Source organism: Elephas maximus, chromosome X (genome assembly GCF_024166365.1).
Source record: "Elephas maximus indicus isolate mEleMax1 chromosome X, mEleMax1 primary haplotype, whole genome shotgun sequence".
Lineage (NCBI taxonomy): Eukaryota > Metazoa > Chordata > Mammalia > Proboscidea > Elephantidae > Elephas > Elephas maximus.
In genome coordinates, this window is record NC_064846.1 from 166,954,858 (window position 1) to 166,963,228 (window position 8,371).

Genomic DNA, 8,371 nt, shown 5'->3' on the forward strand with positions numbered 1-8,371 from the left:
GCGTCATTCAGAGTCATTATAGAAAATCTGGAGACCATGATAACAACTAAAAAAAAAAAAAAACACTTACGGCCTGCTTATTGCAGGTTGGGTACCAGCCTAAGTATCTCACATTCTACGCTCAGAACAAGGGAACAGGTATGATTAAAGGAACAGCTGCTATCATTACCGCCACTTTACATAAGGGAATCAGGTTCCAGAACTGATGCAAAGTCCCCTTGCTAGTCAGTGGGAGCTGAGATTTGAACCCAGGCAGTCAGGCTTGTTGTGCCCCACTCCTTGGGTTCCTGCCAAGTTTGAGAGACGGATCTGGAGAGATTTGGTAGTTATTTTTCTTTTCTTTCAGCTTTGTTTTGTTTTAATTGCATTGTTTGTTTCCTACAGCATTTATAATTATGACAATGTTGATAGTATGATATAATTATATGCCTCAGAAAATTGGAAGGAAATATTTGGGGAGAAAAAAGCCCAAATTGGGAAATGACCAAGTCGATAGCCAGTCACAACAGTTCTTCTTAGGAAGTTAAATCAATTTTTCTTTTCCTTAGAGTTTCTACTTCCTGAAAAAAGTGTATCCTGTTTACTGTGTGCTCAAAGGCAAAGTCTGTATATGACGACACTCCAAGTCAGGCCTGATGTCCCCCAAAACAAAAGACCAGGCCACCAGACATCAGAAAGTTTTCCTTTTTCCCCGATTGTCTATATCCAGATTATAGGCCAAACTTGTCATTTCCACCTGCCTTGAAGTTGTCTACTTCTCCCCTTTTTCCCTGCCTGTACTTCCAAACCCAAACCTGTTGCCATCGAGATGATTCCTACTCATAGCGACCCTATAGGACAGAGTAGAACTGCCCCATAGGGTTTCCAAGGCTGGAATCTTTACGGAAGCAGACTGCCTCATCTTCCTCCCACAGAGCAGCTGGTGGGTTCCAACTGCCAACCTTTCAGTTAGCAGCCAAGCGCTTTAACCACTGCATCACCAGCACTCCTCTCATTTTTGTGCCCTGAAGTGTTGTTGTAGCCACAAGGGCTTTTCATTCTTACGTGTATTCCTCTCCACAGCTCAACTTCCAGACTGTTATTCACAGTGTTCCCTCTGCCAGGAACGCATTGGAAGCCAGACTACTCCATTCCAAGCTCACAGAACCTTAGAAGACAGCCACTGGAGCACAGATGCAAAATAGAAAGCTCCGAGATCAGACTGCCAGTATGTATACACTAACTCTGCCCAGGGCTGGCTCATGGGCGGACAGCTTGTACAGTCGTTGCACAAGGCCCTGTACTTAGGAGGGCCCCACACTTGTTTAATCCTCTGCTGCCACCATGCTGAAATTCTTAATCATTTTTGGTCAAGGACCCCGCAAATTATGTAGCTGGGCCTGATTCTGTTACTGACCAGCTGTTTAACTGTAAAATAAGGATAGCAGTGTAGTGCTTAAAACAGGATCAGGCATATTGTAAATGGTCAGTGAAAAGGACCTATCATTATCTCCAAAGGACCGTTGGTGGCACAATGGTTAAAGTGCACAGCTGCTAACCAAAAGGTTAGTGGTCCAAACCTACCAGCCACTCCTCGGGAGAAAGATGTGGCAGTCTGCTTCTGTAAAGGTTACAGCCTTGGAAGCCTTATGGGGTTGCTATGAGTCAGAATTGACATGATGGCAACGGGTGTTTTTTTTTTCTTTCTTTTCATTGTCTCTACAGTCTCTGGGTGGGACTCAGCTGCTAACCCAGAGGTTGGAGGTTCTAGTCCACCCAGAGCCACCTCGGAAGAAAGGCCTAGTGATCTACTTCTGAAAATTCAGCCATTGAAAACCCTATGGAGTGCAGTTCTACTCAGACACATATGGGGTTGCCATGAATTGGAATTGACTAGAAGGCAACTGGTTTTATCGTTATTTCCATTTTGCACACAAGTTGATCAGCACCACACAGTTATCACATGGTAGAAACAGTGACGTCTTTTACTTCCACTTCCTGTGCAAATGTGAACTTTCCTTCATAGCCTTGGCTCTGCTTAGCTTGCAGTCAGATCTGCCTTTCGTGTATTAATTACGGGACGGCATTTTCTCTTCTTAAAGCCTGTCCAGACCTCTTGCAAGTTTCATCTCTCTCTCGTAGGCCTCTGAAAGAAGCCAAGCACAGAGCTGGCATTTCTCGCATTTAATAAATGAGGATGGAGTGAATAAGCGACTGGTCTAAGGGCCCAAATCTAATCATGGGCTTTGCTGAGACAAAGATGCCAGCATCGGACTCTGGGGCTCTGTAACCCCATACATCATGGCCGTTTCTCTTCAATCTTGAGGCAGAATCATCCTTCCTCTGCACATGCCTGCTAACTCTAACCCTTTGACTCTCCTTGGGAAAGGCAGCTTCTGTGGGCCAATTGGGAGGCAGACGATCTTGGTCATTCCAGCAGGTCCCAGACTGCACTGCGGGAAGGGGGTGGGTAGCTCATGACTCTACGGAGAACGCTTTTAATTGCCCTGCCACACTGCCAGCTCAGACTCCACGATTGCTGGTGGTGATGAGGTGCAGCATCCATTCGTTCATTCACACATTCTGAACCGAGTTATTTCGTGTTGGTTTGGGGGAAGGAACTGTGCTGGTTGAAAGTGATAGAAAGTGAAGAGTAAATATTGTTCTTGCCCGTAGGGGTGAGGGCAAAGGCTGACATATGGCTAAAAGCCAGCTACTACCAAAACTCAGAAGAGAAAACAAAGGCCTAGGAAGGGCAAGAAAAAGAAGGTTCTCCCAGGAGGTGGAATTTGAACTGAGGCTGAGGAGACTGGATTTCCAGTGCCGTTGTATTTCTTTCCTGTGGCTGCTTTAACAGTACTAAAAATGTAGCCCCTTAAACAGCACAAATGTATTATCTTACTATTCTGGAGGTAAGGAGTCCAGAATGAGTTTCAGCGGCCTAAAATTAAGGGTCGACAGGGCTACATTATTTTCTGGAGGCTCCAGGGGAGAATCCATTTTCTTGACTTTTCCAGCTTTTAGAGGCCACCCACATTCCTCAACTTGTGGCCCCTTCCTCCCTCTTCAAAGCCAACAATGTTGCCTCTCTCAGATATCCTTCCGTACTCACATCTCCCTTTAACTCTCTTTTTCTGCCTCCCTTCTCCACTTTTAAAGACCCTTGTGATGACATTCGCAAACCCTGGTGGCATAGTGGTTGAGAGCTATGGCTGTTAACCAAAAGGTCGGCAGTTTGAATCCACCAGGTGCCCCTTGGAAACTCTATGGGGCAGTTCTACTCTGTCCTATAGGGTCGCTATGAGTTGGAATCGACTCAACAGCAACAGGTTTGGGTTTTTTTTTTTTGGTTTGGTGATTACATTCAGCACGCTGGGATGATCCCGGATAATCTTCCTATTTTCAGGTCAGCTGATTAGCAACCTTAATTCCCACCTGCAACCTAAATTCCCTTTTGCCATATAACATAACATATTCACAGGTTCTGGGGATTAGGACACAGATATTTTTGTAGGGCTACGATTTTGCCTACCATACTCATTTTATCAATTACTTGTTACGTGGCCTTGGGCAATTTGCTTTAACCCCTCTGAGTCTGAGGCTTCTCATCTGTAAAATATAGAAATAATACCCACTCTGTCCATCTCAATGTTGATCTGAGAGTTTAATAAAATATTGCTGTTGTCGTGGGCCATCCAGTCGATTCCAACTCATAGCAAGCCCATGCGACAGAGTAGGACTATCCCATAAGGTTTCCTAGGCTGTAATCTTTACGGGAGCAGATCACCAGGTCTTTGCCAGGTCTTTTCTCCCGTGGAGGTGAGGGTGGGTTTGAATTGCCAACCGTTTGGTTAGCAGCCGAGCGCTTAACCATTAGAACATCCAGGCTCCTTTTAATAAGATAATAGTGCATGTGAAAATGCTCTAAAAATGGTAATGCCCTATGTGAATGTAATTGTTCCTATTAGGAGGAAGGGAAGGGGATATAATCCTTTGTGTCTACTACCTTCTAGGTGAGTACATTATGGTTGATTTCAGATGGTGCACATCTCTTCTCAACTCCTCACTCAGTGACGTCACATTGGTATCTCAATATCAGCCATGGTGGGAGTGTGTACACCATGGAAATCGGCAAACACTACAAATCGCAGACCCCTGCTCCCCCCACCCCCCACCATTTGTTAAGCAGTTACCAGGACACCAGAGGCTTATCCCACTGACTTAAGCAAATGACCTAAAATGGTTATTATTACCTCATAGTAGACATGAGCAGTAAAGCTCAGAGACAGTGGTTTGCCTGCTCATAACTACGGGGCTGGCAGAGGGAGCAGGAACCAATTTTAAGGTATGGCAGGGAGGGCACGGGGTGCCCTGGGCGGCGCTTGAGAAGGGGTGCTAATGAGCAGATTCTATTGGCCATTGACATTTTCATGGCCAGCTGTGAGAGATCATTGAGCAATTTAACACTAACTGCCGTAGGCACTATTTCCCGCTGGTGGTGGGGCCAGCTTGTCTCACTCCAAAGCTTTGATCTTTCCACTCATACCTTCAAAACCATTCTGTTGTTGGGTGCCATTGAATTAATTCCGACTCATAGCAACCCTATGTGACAGATTAGAACTGCCCCATAGAGTTTCCTAGGCTGTCATTTTTCAGGAGCAGATTATCAAGTCTTTCTTCCTCAGAGCTGCAGGTAAGTTCGAACCACCGACCTTTTGGTTAGTGGGTGAGCGCTTAACCATTACACCACCAGGGCTCCTTCACAACCATTCTACACTCCTCCAACTTCGCCTACCCTTGAGAGAGGTATGTTTAGTCTAACCCGCCCAGAGAGTTACAGGCCTTAACAGCACGTGCAAAACTCTGGTCACCACGTCCACGGTGACGGACAGCCATTTTAGGGCTACAGAAATGAGGTTCTGTGTGACTTAGCCAGGTCACTGCCTGCATTGGCATTAATCTCTAAACAGAAACCAAAGCAGTTGCCGTCGAGTCACTTCTGACTCAAGGCAACCCTGTGTGTGTCATCACAGAACTGTGTCCCATAGAGTTTTCAATGGCTGAGTTTCTGGAATTAGATCACCAGGCCTTTCTTCCAGTCACCTCTGGGTGGACTCAAACAGCCGACTTTTCTATTAACAGCCGAGCGCATTAATGGTTTGTACTACCCAGGGACCCCAACCTCTCAAAAGACTTGACCTAAGTTGTGTTTGAAACGATCCCCTCCAGACTTTAGGCAGCATTGTGACATCAGCGAATTCCCCTGTCAACTGCAGAAGTTTCAAGAGATCTGATGCAGACAAATTGCCAGGTCACTCAAAAAGTGGAAATGTCACACGGCTTACATTTAGACAACCTGGAAGTGTTTGAAGGTCAGCAAATACAAGCGCTTCATTCAGGAGTATATAAAGTAAATAGCAGGCTAGCAGCATTGACCTTTGGGGATACAGAGAGAAAAAACTGGCTTGGCTTTATGCTCAATTTTAATCAGGTTCCTAATACTCTCACCCATGCTAATTTTTCTTATTTAAATTTGGTTTTTCATTTCAGTGTACTCAAGGCATAAGGAATCTAAACTTATTAGTGGGTGGGAGGGTTTAATGAACATAGGAGCAAACACTGCCTATCTTTCTAACCATGGCTCTCAGCCTTGGCTGCACATTTGGAATCATCTGGAACTTTTAACAACTCCAGCTGCCCAGGTTGCACCCGGACCCATTAATCAGAACCTGTGGGTTAATCAGAACCTCAGTGTGTGCTGAAGCTCCCCTGTCATTCCACTGTGCAGCCAGGAGAACCACTGCTTGATTTCCCCCTTTTACTCCTGCTCTGCATTTCTATTTCTCTGGTTTTCTGCAATATTAAGAGTCTGTTTGGTAAAAGCATCATATCAAGTTACAACTGGAGGCCCAGGCTCTGCTGAAAGTGAGAGGCCTCAGGGCCTTTCCTGGAGGGTGTTTCAGGCCTAAAGAATCCCCACGCCTAGAAAACCAGTTCTCCCAGCCTAGTGTGACACCATCAGGAGCCAATTAAAAAAAAAAAAAAAAAAACTTGAGGTTACTGTTAACATGTGAATTGATTAAACCTAGAAATCGCTGGCGAGCCCAGTCCCTAGTTCCAGCCTTTACCAGCCTTCTCAGTTTCAACACATTTGCTCAGCAGCTGTTGGTGTATTGGCCAGGAGGGGAATTTGAGTCCAAGGTTAGGTGAGATGCCAGGTTCAGCATAAACAATGAAGATTCTTTGTGTAAAATGGGAGTTTAAAATGGAAGCCTAAGGACCCTAGACAGACTGCTGCTGCCACCTATTGGCAGAGACTCGTGGAACAGCGTTGCAGGCCCCCTGGTGGTGAATCTGAGCTGGACAGATCCCAGGCTGTTTCTCACTAATGATGCTGTAGGCAGAAAGGTGGCCCCCTTAAATACATCAGCACGGGGTGATGAGAAGGAGCTACACTCATCAAGTAGTTTACCTCAAAGTCCAAAGTCTTTGGATTTGGTTCGTGTGAATCTTAAATGAGCCTTCATTTCCGAATGGTTCATGTATTGACAGAAAATTATAATCCTGTGTTCAGATGAGTGCCAGCTTGAAGCTTCTGGCCATCGGAGTCAGGGAAGGTTTGCAAAGCTGTCTTGATAAGTCAGAGGAGTAGGAAGACCACAAGAAACAGACCTGTTGCAGTTTATGAGCCATTTGACAGGTCTTTGCCCAAACCATATCCCCCCATCAGGCCTGGTATATTGCTCAACAGACATTGTTAGAAATGTATTCATTTTATTGTAAGATATTACCATTAGCAAACCAATCATGGAAACCTCTGGAAAGGTTCTTATATACATCATTTATAGAGTAAACATAGTTATCGGATCACTTTCCAAAATATTATCCCACAAGCATATTTCATGGCACTAAGGGAACCCTAGTGGTTAAGAGCTACGTCTGCTAACCAAAAGGTCAGCAGTTCGAATCTACCAGGCGCTCCTTGGGGACTCTATGGGGATAGTTCTACTCTGTCCTATAGGGTTGCTATGAGTCAGAATTGACTCAAGGGTGACAGGTTTTGGTTTTTTGTGCACACTGCATCTTACTGATGAGGAGGATTTGGGTGTGAGTCATCATGGTCCCTGCCTTCAAGGAGCTTACAATCATGTTGGTGAGGGAGATGAAACTCCTAACTCTGACCGAGACAGAACAGGTAAGTGCCATGACACAGGAACAAAGTCCCGTGAAATATGGAGTGGAAACCATTGATTTTGAGTGTAGTACTTAGGTGATGGAAACTCTGGTGGCGTAGGGGTTAAGTGCTATGGCTGCTAACCAAAGGATTGGCAGTTCCAATCTGCCAGGCGCTCCTTGGAAACTCTATGGGGGCGGTTCTACTCTGTCCTATAGGGTCGCTATGAGTCGGAATCGACTCGATGGCACTGGGTTTGGTTTTTTTTTTTTACTTAGGTGATGCTTAGATCCGAGGTTTTCACAGCGGGGTACCTGGACCGAATTTTTTTTTTATTCTGGTTTAACTGAAAGTTTACGAATCAAGTCAGACTCTCATACAAAAATTTATAAGCACCTTGCTATATACTCCTAATTGCTCTCCCCCTAATGAGACAGCACAATCCTTCCCTCCTCCATTTCTTTTCGAGTCCATTTGGCCAGCTTCTGACCCTCTCTACCCTCTCATCTCCCCTTCAGGCAGGAGATGCCAACACAGCCCAGACCGATTTTTAACAAGCCCTCCAGGTGATGTACCCCGAAGTTTGAGAACCACTGCTTCAAAGAGAAGATTAGGAGGAATAGAACAAAGACTGGAAGGATAAATGTTACTGTCATTGGGTGCCATGGAGTTTATTTCAACTCATAGCAACCCCGTGTGACAAAGTAGAACTGCCCCGTAGGGTTTTCTTGGCTGTAATCTTTATGGGAGCAGATTGCCAGGTCTTTCTCCTGCAGAGCCACTGGGTGCGTTTGTACTGCCCACATTTTGGTTAGTAGCCAAGGGCTTTACTGTTGTGCCACCAGGTCTTCTTGAAAGGACAAATAGGGTTTTTATAGTTAAGGGATGGTGTTGTTGTTGTTAGGTGCCATTGGGTCACTTTCAACTCATAGCGACCCTATGTACCACAGAAGGAAACACTGCCTGGTCCTGCGCCATCCTTACAATCGTTGTTATGCCTGAGTGCACTGTTGCAGCCACTGTGTCAATCCATCTCGTTGGGGGTCTTCCTCTTTTCCGCTGACCCTGTACTTTACCAAGCATGCTGTCCTTCTCCAGGGAATAATCCCTCCTGACAACATGTCCACAGTACGTAAGACACAGTCTCGCCATCCTTGCTTCTGAAGAGCAGTCTGGTTGTACTTCGTCCATAGCTTATTTCCCCACCACCTCCATCAT